The sequence below is a fragment of the Chelonia mydas genome, chromosome 25 (genome assembly GCF_015237465.2).
Source record: "Chelonia mydas isolate rCheMyd1 chromosome 25, rCheMyd1.pri.v2, whole genome shotgun sequence".
NCBI lineage: Eukaryota > Metazoa > Chordata > Testudines > Cheloniidae > Chelonia > Chelonia mydas.
Window position 1 is genome coordinate 12,957,448 of NC_057858.1, and position 16,362 is coordinate 12,973,809.

General features: G+C 54.1%; 1 protein-coding gene across 2 annotated transcripts in view; it reads left to right on the forward strand.

Annotated features, from left to right (window-relative positions):
- Positions 1 to 16,362, forward strand: part of KCNN1 (potassium calcium-activated channel subfamily N member 1) — a 78,347-nt gene that overhangs the window by 25,514 nt on the left and 36,471 nt on the right. For both annotated transcript variants that reach the window (XM_043536155.1, XM_027834352.3), the window contains exon 4: positions 539 to 683. The gene's annotated coding sequence lies outside the window, so the exon portion shown is untranslated. The remainder of the gene's footprint in view (positions 1 to 538; positions 684 to 16,362) is intronic.

Consider the following 16,362-nt stretch of genomic DNA (forward strand, 5'->3'; position numbering starts at 1 on the left):
CGTCTTGTCACGTAAAAAGTTTTTCAGTTTCTCCTTCAAGGTGCTACTAATTATTCCAGAGAACACTTGGGCCACAAAGTCCCACCGAACATGAGCCTTACAGGATGTGTCTAACCCTATGATGCTGCATTCAGTGGCTCTGCACACAGATTCTGTACCAGGTAGGTTGGCAGGTTGGGAGTGATTTTTACTGATGATTTATACCAGTCTGATCCCTAATGTGGAAGCAGTTACATTGGTATAAAGGGGCCTTCGGTCAGTAACCCTTATGCCCCTTGCCATGTGGGAATAGCTATCCTAGTACATGTCAGTATAACTGCATCCACACTAGGGCAGGTTGCACCGCTTTAAGTATACAGGGAAAGTTAAAGTGATTCAACTTTCTAGTGTAGACAAGGCCCCAAAGTTGTACCAGTTTACCTACCCTGGTATCAAGTCATATCTTTAGTGTGACGTTGTGGGTAGCTCTGGGCTGGCTGTTTGCGTGAGTCTGTTGTAGCTCTTCCACGCTGACGACTTCTGTTTGCTCTCCCCCCAGGTGTTTAGGGAACCCAATGTCCCCAGGAGACAGACAGAGCAAGAGCCCTCGCTAGAACCGCCGCGCCCCATCCCCACGCAGACACGCCCCGGGTGTGCTAAAAGCAAGGGGCTGATTCCAGCCGGGCGCCCTTGGCACGGAGCAGGTAAGGCGCAGGAGGCCAAGGCCAGACCGCGGTGTGCAGAGGTTGGGGCTCCTTCAGATCCATTGGTCTCCTCTGGGGTGCGTTTCTGTTTCGGTTTCAATAGAGGGGCTCCCTTTTCCTGAGCAGAGGGCAAGGCGGGCCCTGAGGTCCCTGCCTGCTTCACCTGCCCAAGGAGCTGGGGGGGGGGGGGGCACTGAGATGATGGGAGGGGTGAAAGGGGCAGGAAGGGCTCCCCCAGGCTGCTCTCTGGGACTGGGCTGGTTCCATCTGGGCTGCCCTGTCCTTGTAGCTGCAGGGTTGCGGGGGGGCAGCTCACACACACACACACCCCCCGGCCATGGGCAGGGAACATTTCCCTCTGTCAATGTGGGCGTGGCTCTGAGCCTCAGAAGGGGAGGAGGGCGCAGGGTGGGGGTGCGTCGTGAGGGTCGTGCTGGCCGAGCCCACCAATCAGGCGGGCCGCCCGGGCTCCCCCAGCGCCCCGGGGAGCCGCGGCAGCGCGAGCGGGGCGGGCCGGCCATGCCGCGGCGCCGGCAGGGAGCTGTCCTTCAGCACCACCCGCAGCAGCGCGGCGGCTCGCCCCGCCGCCAGCCCCCGCGGCGGCCGGGATCTGTCCGGCGCTGGAGCCCCGGCGAGCGCTCGCCCGCCGCCCTGCGCCGCCCGCCCGCCGCGGGGCACCGGCCGCCGGCAGCGCTCCCCCGCGGCCGCCCCGCAGCCCAGCCCCTGCCCCCGCCAGCCCACGCCCCGGGGGGGCGCCCCCGCCCCCGCCGCTGCCGCTGCGCAGCGAAGCCGCCCCCCGCCCCGCGGGGTGCGCAGCCGGGCTGCGGAGCGGAGGAGCGGGCTCGCGTGCGGCAGCCCCCTTCTCAGCCGCGGGGCCCCGCGCAGCGCGCCCCGCGCCCGCCGCCGGGGGAGAGCCGCCCGCCGCGCCGCCTGGAGCCCGAGCCGCAGCGCTGCCGCTGGCAGCCGCGAGCCGGGGGCGAGGCGGGGCGGCGAGCTCCGAGCCCGCAGCCGCGCCAGCGGCTCGCAAACTTCCCCGGCGCCGGCGGCTCCTGCGCGTCGCGGCGCTGCGGGTCCCAGAGCCCCCCAGAGCAGCAGGTAGGGGCGTGTGGGGGGTGTGTTCTACTCACTGTGTGTGTGTGGGTGTGCTCGAGTGTGTGTGTGTGTGTGTTCTAGCGACTCTGTGTGTGTGTGTGTGTTTGTGTTTGTGTTCCAGCGACTCTGTGTGTGTGTTCTAGCGACTGTGTGTGTGTGTTCTAGTGTGTGTGTGTGTGTGTGTGTTCTACTCACTCTGTGTGTGTTTGTGTTCGAGTGTGTGTGTGTTCTAGTGACTCTGTGTGTGTGTGTTTTCTAGTGTGTGTGTGTGTTCTAGCGACTGTGTGTGTGTGTGTTCTACTCACTCTGTCTGTGTGTGTTTTCTAGTGTGTGTGTTCTAGCGACTCTGTGTGTGTGTGTGTGTTTGTGTGTTCTAGCGACTCTGTGTGTGTGTGTTTTCTAGTGTGTGTGTGTTCTAGCAACTCTGTGTGTGTGTTTTCTAGTGTGTGTGTGTGTTCTAGTGACTCTGTGTGTGTGTGATGTGTGTGTGTGTGTGTGTTCTAGCGACTCTGTGTGTGTGTGTTTTCTCTGGGGACTGTGCACTTTCCCCCCGTGCTCCTCTTAGCTCCTCCTCGCCCAGTGTCATTGTGCAGTGCAGTTTGGTCCCCCTGGCGTGTGTGTGTGTGTGTGTGTGTGTGTGTGTTTGGTTTGTAAAGCTCACACAATGCACCACTGGAGGGGGGGAGGGAGGATTTGCTAGCAGCCCTGCTCTCCGAGTCCAGCTCATTGCAGCCGGCAGAGGAGAGATTAGTGAAGTGGGGAGAGAGAAAACCCGATGGACCCAGTCAAGGGGGGGAGGGGGACATTTTAATGATGCTTGGCTGCTAGCAGATCTTTGTCTGAAGAGCCTGGGACTTACCAAGGAAAATGTAGGTACCGGGGTTGTGTTAAATACCTGATTCCTTTCTGTGTGGTTAGGAAGGGGGATAGATATATACCTTCATAGGAAACCTGGATATGTTTCTTTCCCACCCCCGAAAACCTAACGAGGCTGCTGGAATCCCATAGAACTGTCGGGGTCCCCCCTGGCCTGAACTGCTGGGTTTAGAACATTTTGATGACAGGCTCAAACTTTGCCTTCTTCCCTCCCCGCATCATCTTGTGGGAGTGAAGTCCTGGCCTTGCAGAGGGTGTTGGGGGTGGGCTCGTCCATCAGGACTGTGTGCTGAGCCCTGCTTCTTTCTGTGCTGAAGGATGTGATGCTGAATTGGGGGGGAGGGAGAGGGATTCTTGAAAGTGGCTAAAAATTCAGCGCAGGGCTTTGTCCTTCTCTGAGACTGAACGGTCCGTGGGGGTCTGTGAGCCCGGGCCCAAGGAATGATTCAGGGATAATTTTGTTTGTAAGGGTGTGAAATTCTCTCTGTTACTATGGCCTTATCCAGCAGTTCTCAACCTGGGGGTCACAATCCCACAGGTGTCAGGGGGCCACGCCCACCCTGCTCTTCCTGCAGTGCTAAATGGGAAAAGGGGGGCTGGGTCCCAGATAGACTGCGGGTGGATGGGAGGAGGGTGGTCCCTGTGTGGGGAAAGGGGCCCTGGCTTGGAGATGGGTAAGAATCCCTGTCCTTGTCACTCCCAGTCTCTTCCCTTAACCTTGAGTTTCACCTGATTCTGTTTTCTGGTTGGCTGGTTGGTTTCCTGTCAATTGTAGCTAAAGTGCTGTTTGATTCCATCTCTGGGTGAGTCCCAAATGCTCACACCCTGAGCGGGGAAATGGAAATAAACGGGCGGTAGCCTCACCTGCCTAGGGTCTGCTGACTTATGGCTTCTGAACATTTCTCTGATCCTCCTCACGTTGGTGTTCAGTAAAGCTTGAATGAGCAGAGGGCTTAGAATGAGGGGAGCGTTCTTCAGTCTGAACTTTCTAATATCCCTGGCATTGGGCAGAGACCCATTCAATCGAAGGGAGTTAGTAGCTGTGGCAGACAGAGGTGAGGATAGCTTGTGTGTGTGTATCTATCTATGCAGAGGCTCAGAGAACTACCCAAAGTAAAGGCTGGAGTTTTCAGTAGGAACCTAAGTGAATTAGGTGCATATGTTCCATGGAATTCCAACGGATAGGGAGCACCCAACTCCTTTTATGCTCCTTTGAAAATCTCACTCAATATATTTGGGCTTGATCCAACGCCCATTGAACTCAGTGAGTTTAAATCAGGCCTTTACATCCAACCAAGGTGTTCATGTCTTGTTTTATCTCAGCTGGACTATCAGAGTTTTCTCTTTTTTAATTAACCTATTGATTGATTGCAAGGTTTTCTACAGAGGATAAAAGATCCCTGATAATTCACCAGAGAGATTGAAAAAACAAAATAGACAAACCGTTCATGCGTTATCTTTGTGCTTTTGCCTTTTATAACTTCTCAAAAGGGATCCAAGACTTTAATATTAGAAGTCACGCGTTGCGAGTAATGTCTTCTATTAGAAGGAGTCTGAAGCTTTTCCAGAGTAACAGCTGGTTTGCTTTTTTACCATAACGTCACTTCCTAATGGAGTGGAAGTGTGGCCGGGCAGCCTTAGCCATGTAAAGATGGGTTAGCAAGTTTAGTGTCTGCAAACAGCTGCATCTCCATGTAGGTATTGACTTGGCTAGCTTAACGGTTCAGTGTTTCTGCAGTGAAGTCCAGCCATCCAACCCTAGAACACTGCAGTAGCTGGACAGTATTTCCCAAACCGGGCTTGCAGAAAGAGGTGTGCAAAAGCCATGGAATTGCTCGTGCCAAGTCAATTTATATGGATATGAAAGGAAGAGGCCTCTCTCTCTCTCTCTCTCTCCCTCTCTCTGCACCCACTGGGTTTATAGAATTAGCAACAATGTGCATTTAAAATTGTCTGTCACCAGCAGCTGTAGATCTCAGCGACTGGAGGGAGGAGTGGTGGTGGGGACTTAGGATAAAGGGAAAGGAAAATAGAAATGTCACACTCGTGTCCTCGCTGCCTCCATCATGGGCTGGGAGATGAATCAGAGCAGCGCTGGGGAAGTGGACTCCGAAACAGGTCCAGGAAGGGGGAGAATCAAATTTTGGAAAACTGCTTGATGAAATGTAGTCTTTTATCAGTATCGGTCAGTTCCGCCCGATGCAGGAAATTGTCTTTCTAGAGCAAGGGAAATCCTGCCCTGTTTTGCAGGGTCTTTGAATGACACCCTTTACTTTTAATACCCTTCCTACTGGTCTGCCCCTTTCCCCAAAAAAGTGACGGTGTCTTTCCATAAATGGTCCAGATCAGCTGAGGTAAATCAGCCCTAGTTCTGATTAAATCAGTGGGGCCAGATCCCTACCTGTTACAAATCAGCATCACTCTCTTGCTGTCAGTGATGCTCTCCTGATTTAAACCAGATGAGGATCTGGCCCAGACTGTTGCAGGAGTAAGGGATCAAAATCTATCCTTTTTGATTTTGTTCTGCTAAGGGACCAGTCGTGGCCTGAGAATATTTGATAACTGCTTATATGGGGATGGTGGGAGGTTTTAAAAAGCCCTGGTAAGTAACGTTTGTACGGCTGCAGATCCAGGCTTCGTGACTTGTCCTCAGCAGCATTTGTTTGCTGAGAGAGGCCTTCTAATCTATTACAGCTGGGGGACTAGCCTGTCACCTGGGGTGCGAAGGGAGACTACAACCATGCAAATGGAAGCAGGCAGCATTGAACAAGAAAGCTGGGATCCTGGGAAAGGGAAGGGACCGGCCCATCCAGTGACAGCCGGGCGGTTCACCGCTCGTCCCGCGACAATGCCGCGTGTGCAGCTCTTGATTTATGTAATTTGAGTATTTCCCGCAATAAAATGCATCCACGCCAAAGTCAAGTCCGAAATGCATCTCAACGTTGCATCTGGATCTCAAAGTGACGGGGTCTATAAAAAGACTCTTTTGCCCCCAAATAAGCATCCCTGGCCCACTCTTCCCCCCCACCCCTGCCAATCACTGCCCCAGGGAAGTTGGTAAATTAGGAAGAGGCTTTGCAATCTGCCCTTAAGAAGGGGTGGGATGTGTGTGTTTGTGTCGTGCTCTGTCATAGACACCCCTCTCCTAGTGAGGAGTGTCTATCGACAATGGAGGAGCTCTGATATATGGGCCCGATCCTGCAAGCCTTTCTTTGCTCAGCTGCCTGGCTCTGGCAGGGTGCTTGTGTGAGGGAAGGCTCCTGGCAGAGGGAAAAAGGGTTTTCAGGATCAGAACTGTTGCCTGGATCCTCTGATCTCCATGGAGGCAGGCAGGGGATTTTTTTAGAAGGACAGCCTGATGCTTTGCAGTTCTGTGACTTTCACCGAGGATGGCAAAGCGCATCCCAAAGACCACGTAACAACCCCTTCCCCCCAACTCAATAAACAATAAAAGCCCCAGGCCTGGGCAGGGGGTGGCGGCGCCCGTTAGCATCAGGTGAGCAAACAGGGCAACGAGGGCAGGAGATGCGTGGCTGAAGGTCGCGCAGTGAGTCGGGGACAGAACCGAGGCAGCGAGATTCCAAATCGCCCGTTATTCCCTCTAACCCGTGTTCTCCTGACAGCTGGGAGTAGAACCCAGGAGTCCTGACTCCACCTGCCCCACTAGCCCGCCCTCCACTAAAGCTGTGTTTGGAATGATACAGAAGCTAAAAGCACAGCTGTGACGCCTCCCGTAGCCAAGGAAAGGAAAGGGCGTGGGGTCTTTCGCTTTCAGGGTCAGGGCTGCTCTGCTCTTACCAGTTGTTGCGTGACCTTGGCCAAGCCACTTCCCTCTTTGGGCCTCAGTTTCCCCATCGGTACAATGCAAGGTCATCCCTGCCTAGCCCATGCCCAAAAGGCGCTCCCAGCTCCTTGGTGGGAAGCTGGTGCGGAAGGGCGCCCGCTAAAGCCAAGAGGCAGCACAGAGCAGCCACCGTCTCACTCCGTTGCCTGTCCTCAGTCCCCATTTAAAGGATCGTTAACGAGGTGCTGAGCAATGGCCGGATCCTCCCTTGGTTTGAATGGAGCCTGAAGGGACCAGGCACCAAGGCCCAGCCTGTGGGCCTGTGTCAGCAGCTCAGGGGGGCTCCTCTGGTATGTTTGGGGACACAGCCCCCAGCGCCGACCTCCCTTTGTTCTAAGTGCTTTGTAATTAGTAGAGTGGCCCGAGTGCGATCTGTGTCTGGAGATAGAGAACAGAAGTGTCCTGAGCCAAGCTGCGGCCGCGTTTATACAGGGCAGGAAACCAGTGCCAGCGGCTTCGCCCAGTGGGGGCTTTTCCAATTAACTTGATTGCAGAGGAGCCAAGAATTGGGTCTAAGGTGCAGAGTTTATTCTATAAACTCTGCAGCTGCAGGACCCACAGCAGATGCATTTAACCAGCTGTTGTTTCATGGGTGTCTCAGTTGTGGAAGGCAATGCTGTGCAAAGGGTTAGAGGCCCTGGACTGGGACTCAGGAAACCTGAGTTCTGTTCCCAGCTCTGCCACTGGTCTGGTGGGTGACCTTGGGCAAGTCACTTCCCTGCTCTGTGCCTCAGTTTCCCCTCCCACCTTTGTGTGTGTTGCCTGCGGTATAAATCTTTGGGGTGGGGACTGTCTCTCACTATGTGTCCTGATCTCAGTTGGGCCTTCTAGGTGCTACTGTAATACAAAGATAGAACAAGCGTACGGAGGGAGTGCTGTGTATTAGGGAGAGCACACAACTGGGTGTCAGGACTCCGGGGTTCTCTTCTTGGCTTAAGGAGGGTGTGTGGCCTAGAGATTAAGGCACAGGGATGTCAGTCAGGACTCTTGGCTTCTAGCCGCAGCTCAACACTTGGGCAAGTCACTTCCCTGCTCTGTGCCTCAGTTTCCCCACCTGTAAAATACAGATAGTGAGTTCTGCCTAGCTCCTGTGGTGACAGGCACCATATAACTGCTGAGCACAATGATCGTCTACTATGAATAACTCCAGAGTGGCGGCCTTGTTGCAAATGCTTCCTTGCTCCATGCAGTGTATGGACCTGAGGCCCGTTGCGGAGTGGATAATCAGCTGTTCTAGCACATCAGTCAAACAGCATTTAATAAAAGCCAGTCCTGAGGTGGGAACTCGGCGCCAATGCCAGACAACGTGTGACCTACGGTAACACAGTGTGGCTCTTTGTCTCCCTCTAGTGACTGGACCAAATAGAGCAGTTTATGAGTCAGTTACAGGCTTAAAGTGACTGCACCTGGCCCTTCAGTGCAGGCAGTCGGGGCTGGTGATTTGAGATCCCAGGTGCAATCCACACAAGCCGGGGTGTTGTTACAGGCGATAGCTTAAATGCACGATGCTGAAGGTTCCCCATGCTTTGCAGTTTGCTGAGAAGGCAAGAGAATGGCTCATACCCTTGCACATCCTGAGGGCAGGGGTTCACCACTTTACGCTGCAGAGGACACCGCCAGAACCCCGCAGTGGGTTTTCCCCCTCCGTTTGCCATCAATCCCCACCCTACAGACACATCCCTGAAAGATCAGAGAGCCGCCCTCCTACCAGCCCTGTCCCCATCCACCAGCTGTGGCCCCGACAGCCACCAGCTTGATAGGCCCCTCGTGCAGGACAGGTAACATCATGCCCTGCTGAGCTTGGCCGTGCCGGGAATAAAGAGCAGAATCTCAATGCTCCCCGCTTGCCCCTGCTGCGAATTCTACCCCGAATTCTAGCACCTGTGGCCCGAAGTAGGCAGCCCACCAGAACCATTTGGAAAGGCCGTTACCAAACGCAGTGGCCGGTGATCATCCTGCATGGTGGCGTGGCATTGAGGTGGCTGGGAGCCCGCAGCCTTGGAGAGGGGCCGGAGCTGGGGCAAACAGCCGTCGCTTGGGAATTGTTTCCTAAGAGGCAGTGTGCGAAAGGTGCCCAATAGAAGCAGACAGCCAATTAATCTCCCCCTCATTTAGAAAACATTAAGGAACAAATAGTCCAGTGGCTGCCATCGGGTCGTGGCTGATGGCGCAGGCATGGAGCATGCCCATCCAGAAGACAAGTTGCAGGCCCACCGCGCTTAGAGAAAGCAAACCAAGAGGCAAAAAGAATGGTCAGCGGAGGAAAATGTTGCATTTGAGACTGTCCTCTGCCAGCGATCCCGTCGGCCCCCTGTATTCCTTTAGCACAGGTGCAGGTACTGGGACACCTGCGTTCTGTTCCAGCCACCGAGAGGGGAGTGGTGTTTAGTGGTTAGAACAGGTGCTTGGGAGTTAGGACTCCTGGGTTCTATTCCTGGCCCGGGGAGGGGAGGCTAATGTGTTAGAGCAGAGGGGGCAGGGCACCTAGGTTCAACTCCCAACCAGGATTCGCTGGGTGACATTGAGAGAAAAGGTGGGTGAGGGAATATCTTGGACTGGCCCAACTTCTGTTGGTGGAAGAGGGTGATATGGTTTAATTTTCTCCCCTGTTCAAACTTACCCTGGAGCGATTCTTCACCTCACAAGAAGAGGGGAGAAAATCATATGATTCCAACCTCACTCACCAGCAGAAGCTGGTCCAATACAAGATATTCCCTCCCCGACCTTGTCTCTCTCGTACCCTGGGACCGACACAGCTACACCAACCCTGTAAACAACAACAAGTGACCTTGAGAAGGTCGCTTCTGGCGAAGGTTTTATCCCCCAGCTGCAGCCGTTGTGAGTAAGGCCTTGGTTACACTTTACAAGTTTTATTGGTATAACTATATTGGTTAGGAAGGGTTGATTGTTTTTCACCTGAAATAATTATACAGGTGAGACGTAGTTAGATTAGTGTAAAGGTACCTTACACTGATACAGCTTATTCCCCGTCCTGTATGCGAATAACTATGCTGCTGTTTGTGCATTCACACTAGGGTCTTCGTACCACTTTAGCTAGACGGCGTGCAGTGCTGTTTCTAGTGTAGACGAGGCCTGCATGTCTCTGGGTCTCTGCTGTGTCATCTGTAAAGGGGGGGGAATAGAGCTGGCTGAGAATTTTTGACCCAAACTTCTTATTTATTTTTTTTTTTGGTGAAAGATGAAGGTTTGGATCAACTGAAACGTTTCACAAATTTGCATCGAGTTTGGGGAACCGTTTTGATTTAAAAAAAAGTCAAAACATTTTGTTTGAACATTTTCTTAATCAATTGGATTTTTTGATTCAAAAGTATCTTTAAAAACATTTTCAAAATAAAAGTAAAAGGGAAAAGAAGCTGGAAATCGAATGACATTTTTTCAACTTTTTGAATTTGACAAAAATTCCCCAAAAGTTTGGTTTAGGGTCCACCCAAAATGATTCCCCCCCCCAAATCTGTTATTCGCCCAGCCGTAGGTGATAAAAATACCCTTAAATTGCACCTGGCACAAAGGGAGAATAATCCTGAGTTCTTGTAAGCTAGATCTTCCTTTCTCCTTTTATGGAGGACAGAAGGGATCAGCAGGATGGAGGAGTTATTTATTATTTATTTATTTATTTATTTTCTTACTGACATTTTCTGTTGAAACTGAACGATTCAAGAGGTTGAAATAGGGTTTGTGATGTCAGGTCTGGACTGGACCCTCACGCACCTGAGATGACATGTTCCCCGCAGACAATTTCAGTTTTGGCAAAACCAAATTTTTCCTTCTGGGAAAATATGAATGCAGCTAATTCCTGCCAGCTCGGACTCTGAGCAGAGGAGTTAGGGCCTACGCTGCATCCTGGGATGGGGAATCCTGGGGTCAGAGAGCAGCCCCAGCCACCCAGGACATGGACACATGACCCCAAATTTGCAGTGTCTCATTTTCAGCTCTCATGGGAGAGTTTGCAGATTACTGGGGGGAGGTGGGGGTCAGGGAGGTACCACCCGGACGCTCACACTAATGTGAGCCCAACCTCTTACCTGACTGCCCCGACAGGGCATACTCCTTCCTGTCCTCACAACTGAAACAGTTAGATGGCCCGTCACACCCTCTCTGCTCCACATAGTTTATCAGATTTTCTCCTCTCCCCCAGTTTAGCCTGGGCACTGTCTCTGAACCTTTCTCTGGTCTCTGCTGCAGAGAAGTCCCTGCGGATGCTCATGCCACCTCCCCAGCCTTGTCGTAGCACAGAGAGCACTGAGCTGTGGCATGAGAAATGGTGTTGGCAGGGGATGGAGCAGGTTACAGGCCTCTGCGAGTGAAATTCATGCTCTGTCAGGGCCCGATCCTGCTCCTCTGAGTCACGGGGAGATGGAGCGGTTGGCCTGGGAATGGATCCAGTGATTATGGAACTGGCACTCTGCCAGGAGAGGGGCCCACTTTACATATGGGGAAACTGAGGCAAAGGGGGGTGGGGGAGGTGACTTGCCCAAAGTCACAAGAGAAGTCAGTGGCAGAGCTGGAAATAGTCCTGAACAGAGTCCTGATTCCCACCCCCCTTTTCTAACCACTAGACCACCCTCCCTCCAAAAGCCGGGGACAGAAGCCCTCTTTCACTTGTGCTCTAACCAGTATCCTTACAGGGAAAAAAAGATACTTTCGGTTTTGATATCCATGGGCTTGAGAGAACCTTTTCAGGGATGCTGTCTGAGTTCGTGGTCCCAGCTTTGCCAGGGGGTTGTAACATTTCACGTCTTGTGTCTTTTTTTTTTTCCAAATTCCAAGCCCTGTTTTTAAACCTGGCATGTTGGAAAGTTTGACTTTTATATTTAGCCAGAGTTCCATCCCGAGCTTACTCCCCTAGCTCTGTTGCTGCCTTTGGTGCCCAGAGGCTGCGGACAATATTATTTCCGCCCAGATGTTTGTCCACTAAATCATGTGCACACTTGCGGCGATGACCCTGGAAGAGAGCTATCTGTTTCTGATGCCTGCTCTTGGTGTGTGTCATGAGGGAGTAACGAGGAACGCAGCCAAACAGTTACGAAAAACCAACCCCTCAAATAATTCCCACCACACCCACAGCTGGAGGGACACTATATCAAATCTGGGCTTTGTAACAGACCCCAGCTCCTGATCCTTTCAGAAATAGGGTTCCTAATTAGGAATAATTCTGTTCGTGTATTTCGTTGCTGGGCATATATTGGTTCATTTCTATAGCGACTCTGGCTCCGTGCTTTGGGCGGGGCTGTCTTTCAGTTTTGTTTGTACAGCGCTGAGCGCAATTGGATTCTGGTCTGTGACAAATAAACAACAGCAGTATTAACAAACCTACGTAGTAAGCAAAATGTGAACTGCCCCTTTAGGAAGAGGGAGGGGGCACTTGGCGCGGGGCCTTCCTGGGGGCTGGTGTGCAGGGTGAGTGGTTGGCACGGAGCTGGGGACGAGGACTCAGCTTCGCCACTGAAGTCCACGGAGCTTTGCTGCTTTGCACCAGCTTGGGGGCTGGATGACTCGGGGGTCGGCAATGCACTACGGAGCCTTTCGCTGCGACGTCGCTGGTTCAAATCCAGGCCGGGCTGGTAGGGGGCAAAAGCCATTTCCAGCTAACACCTGTTTGGGCAGCCCCTGGGTGCAGTGAGTTTGATGGGACTCAGCACACTGACGCTCTGGAAAGCTGCTGACAGGGTTAAAGAGGTCAGGCTGGGCTCACTTCTGCGCCCTGCAGGCTAGGCCTGGGTGCGGGCAGCGGTCCCTCTATCTTTGGGATGAGGGAGGATCACGCCAGGGGCCGATTTGCAGGGGGAGCTTGCGATCCATGCCACGCACTCCTGTGGCTGAACAGAAGCAGGGATGTCCATCTGGCACCTCGTCCCAGCCCCAGGGGGCTCGTGCGGCTGCCATCTCTTCATCCACTGGGGGTAACCCCAGCGAACGGAGTGAGAGCCGGCGGGGGGCTACGAGCATCGGCCAGGCAGGGTGGAGCCAAGTGATTGCTGTAAAGAAAGGGTGGAGGCTGCTCTGAACTAGGGCTCTGGGAAGGGGATTGGGGACGGGGAGACCCTGAGGGTTGAGGCGAGCGAGGAGCCTGTGATGGAGCAGCTGTATTAGGCTAAGGGGCAGCTATCTCCCTCGGAGCACAAGCGTGGGGATCTGAATTTGGACCAGCAAGGCCGTCTGGTCCTACAGAGGTCAATGCTGATTCCCAAGTGAGAGGGCCCGGCTGTCATCCACCGCGGCCCCTACCACTGCACTGGGGCATCGGGGTCTGCACTGGCTTAGAAGTGAGATCTGCCGAGTCCCCACGTGCCCCCTCGCACCCCGCAGGACCGTGGGGGTCAATGCTGAGTCACCAGAACGCAGCCTGCGTCCCCTGCGGCTGTCTCACACCCAGGCCTGACCCTGCTGAGCTTGGGAGGGCTGCTGGAGATCACAGCTGGAGATGAGGTCGCTGCAAAAGACACCTCTCCTGAGCAAGTGTGTTCTGCTGATTCATGAGCTGGGGAGGGCAAACTGGGCCCTGGGAGGCAGAAAGCAAGGGACGTTTCCTGGCACTGGTTCCTCGTGGGCACGGAGCCGCCGACCGAGCCGGCTGTATCTGAACCCCTGTCCCCATGGCACCAACAAAACACCATCTCTCTCCTTGCCGCCTGTCTCTCTCTCCTTTCCATGCGGAGGACAGAGGCTTTCTCGCTCGCCTTCCACGCTCTCCTCCTGGCCTGTGAATGCTGATGAGAGCATTGCTGGGCCTCTCCCTGGCCACGGTTCGCTCTCTGCTCTGTCTCATAGATTTTGGAGTATTTGCTTTTACACTGGCCATCTGCAGGGGCAGCGGGTGCCTCTGATGAGCCGCGAGGGAGGTGATGCAAACTGGGTTGAACATCAAATGGGTTTCTTCCTTCAACAGCCGAAGTGAGGGGTCTTTGCGTCTCCCGGAGGCTAAAGAGGCCGTAAGTGGAGAAGACAGAGAGGATACCTGGGCATTCTGAGGTTCGGTGGGGGGGGCTGTAGGGGGGTGTACGCACAAATGTGTGTGAGATTGGCCCCAGCCTCATGTGTGCACGAGTGTGACCAGTGTGTGTGAGATCAGCACCAGGCCGGGGTGCGTGACCACCACGAGGTCTCTGGGACCGTGTGTGCACAGTGCTGGATTAACACACAGGTAAACTAGGCATGTGTCTAGGTCCCAGATTTGGGTAGGATGGGGGGCAAAATATGGGGAGGGGGGTGGTTGTTTTTTTAAACTGCTCCGTATTTATTTCGGTGGTCTGCTCCCAGATCGCAGGCAGCCTGCCCTTTGTCACTGGCAAGCGCGCCCCAGAACGTCCCGAATTTCCTGTGCTCTGTAATTCAGCATGTCCAGGGGCTGTGTATGCAGGAGCATCGATTCCCCCGCGCTCTCTCCCAGTGTCAGATTCCAAGGTAGCATGACAGGGTAATTTTTGCTTGATTTCCTCCTCCCCCCCCTTTTAAAGCGACTCCGCTACCCAGCCCTGTAATTACCCCGACAGTGCTGCGTGAAGGGTGGGGTTCCATTGGCAGCATTCGGGCGGCGGGTGGGGGGAGAGCAGCGTGCCGGGGGCGTGAATGCCAGGGCTGTAATTATCCCCGCCAGCCATGTCGCTCCCCCTTGGCTGGAAGGAGCTCAGTGCCTCAGAGGGCTCTGGGGGGAGCAGGAGTCCTGGGGCAGCGCCCCGCAGGTCTGGATGGGTGCAGACAGACAGCAGTGTGCAGGGAGGCCCTGGCAGAGCTGACTGGTACCTTGGCTCCTTGCTGCCTGCCCACTAGGGCTAAGTGCTGGTTAAGTTGCAAGTGGGAATGAGAGAAGGGGAGAACCTACACCTGCCGTGTGTGTGTGGTTGTGAGCACCCGATCTCTGTGGCTGTGACTGGGGGCCTCTTCTACAGCCGGGGCCGTGTGCGGGAACGCCTGTGATGCCCAGTTGGGTCTGTGCGAGAGGGAGAGAGGACGTGTGTGTGTCTGAGTTTGAGGGCGTGTTGCCTGCCTTGTGTCAGGTGGTGTGTGCGCCGCGGCACTGCAGACTCGAGCTGGGCAACCTTCTTCGTCCGCAACTTTTCTCCCCCCCCGCCCCCGGGCCAAACGCAGGCTCGGCGGCACCGGAACGGTCTGTGAATTCGCCAAACGGTTTCAGTGGGAAAGAAACCTTAACAAGGAATCCGCAGACCTCAAAACACTGCAATTCGGTGACTCCAAAGGACTTTTCATTTCGAAGTTTCCTTTGCTGCTGTTAAAAAATGGAACCCGGTTTAAAATGCTCAGAATCAAAGCAAAGCATTTCGTTCAACCCCAAACAATTATTCTTTTACTTTCAATCTGCCAAAACCTGTGAAACTTTCCATTCGCAGTATGACCCCAAATGATCTTTTCCGGCATTGCCAGCGAAGTGAGAAATCCGTTAGGCACACAGCACTGGTGGGAACGACGCTGGGGTATTACCCCATTCTCCTGGGGTAGGAGTTTTTGGCTCAGGGAAAGTCTGATCTTCCCCACCCTTCTGGGCCTGCCTTGCTGTCTCTGAGCCCATCTCCTGTGTTTTCACCAGCCTCCCTTCCTCCTCCACAAAGGTAGCCTGTGCTTTAATCAACTTCCCCTGTAACTGGCACCCTGTGTTTGTCTCATCCCAGGTCCTTCGGAGACACGTCTTAGGTCCGGCCCCCTCAGCCCCCAAACCCCGGGCTAGATCAGAACATTTCCACTCCTGCTGGCTCCCTTGACTTTGTTCCTGTGATCCTTGTTCATTAATTTCTGTTCAGACAAGTCGTGTCACTCTCAAAGGCCCTGGAGAAATGAGTCTCCAAGCACTGGACAGAGAGGAGATTTTGTTCCATCTGCCACCTGGTGGCAAGAAACTGGGCAGAGCCAATTACCAGGGAGCTCTTGGCTGGAGTAATTCCATGCCAGCCAGGTGTGAAGTGGGGATGCTCTCTGGGAATAGCCCTCCTGTCACGGTGCTGGGTCTTCTCTGCTACGCCGAGCCAGGCCTGGTCAGTAGCTGGATGGGAGACCAGCACGGAAAATACAAGTGGTGCAGGAGCTCCTGGTGCTGAAGGATCGCTCCTGACTTGTTGCTGTGCAGCTTCGGATGGTGCCTTTCAGATGAACCGTGCAGCCAACCCGCTGTCACGAAGGGTTCCTGCGGCTCTCGTTAAGCAGACGGTGCGCTGCGCCCTAGAGGTGGCTGCATTTCAGTGGTCGGTGGCGGGATCCCTGTGTGTCTGCTTTGGGGTGACAGCACTAGGTCAGGGCTGCTCCTACTGTGGGATTATTCTCTGGAGACAAGTTCCTCTGCGCCGTGGTTTGTGCAGAGCTGAAAGAAGCGAAGGGCTGTATGAGGGCTAAATATTATTACTTACTCAGACTCGGATTGCTTATTCTCTCGCTGTATCAGTCACCCTCCAGAAGCTGGGCCTGCCTCTGATGCCCCAGTCAGCACCCACCCACAGATCCACGGGTGACCAGATCCATCTCTCTCTGTGCCACTACTCACCCACTCCAGAGTCAACAGCCCGGCGGTGCCAGCCTGCCCTCTAAACCCTCCCTGCTCCCAGCTACTCAGGTGGATTTTATGAGTGTGGCTGGGTGCCGGCGGGTGAGTTTGCACCTGCTGGATGCTTTTAAAGGGCCTTGTTGCCTGTGGGCCTGGGAAATCGCACACACGCGGCCGCTCCTCTCCCCCCCTCCCTTTTTTTTTTTTTTTTTAGCTAGCCTGCAGCTGTTCCATGTAGCAAGGAGTTTGGTGGAGGACTTGCTTGCAGGTCGTTTCTGCAGATCTGTGTAACTCTCAGCTCTGCAGTGGGCCAGCGGAGCTGTCTGCATGCTCTGCCGAGAGCTGCCTTCTGAGATGGC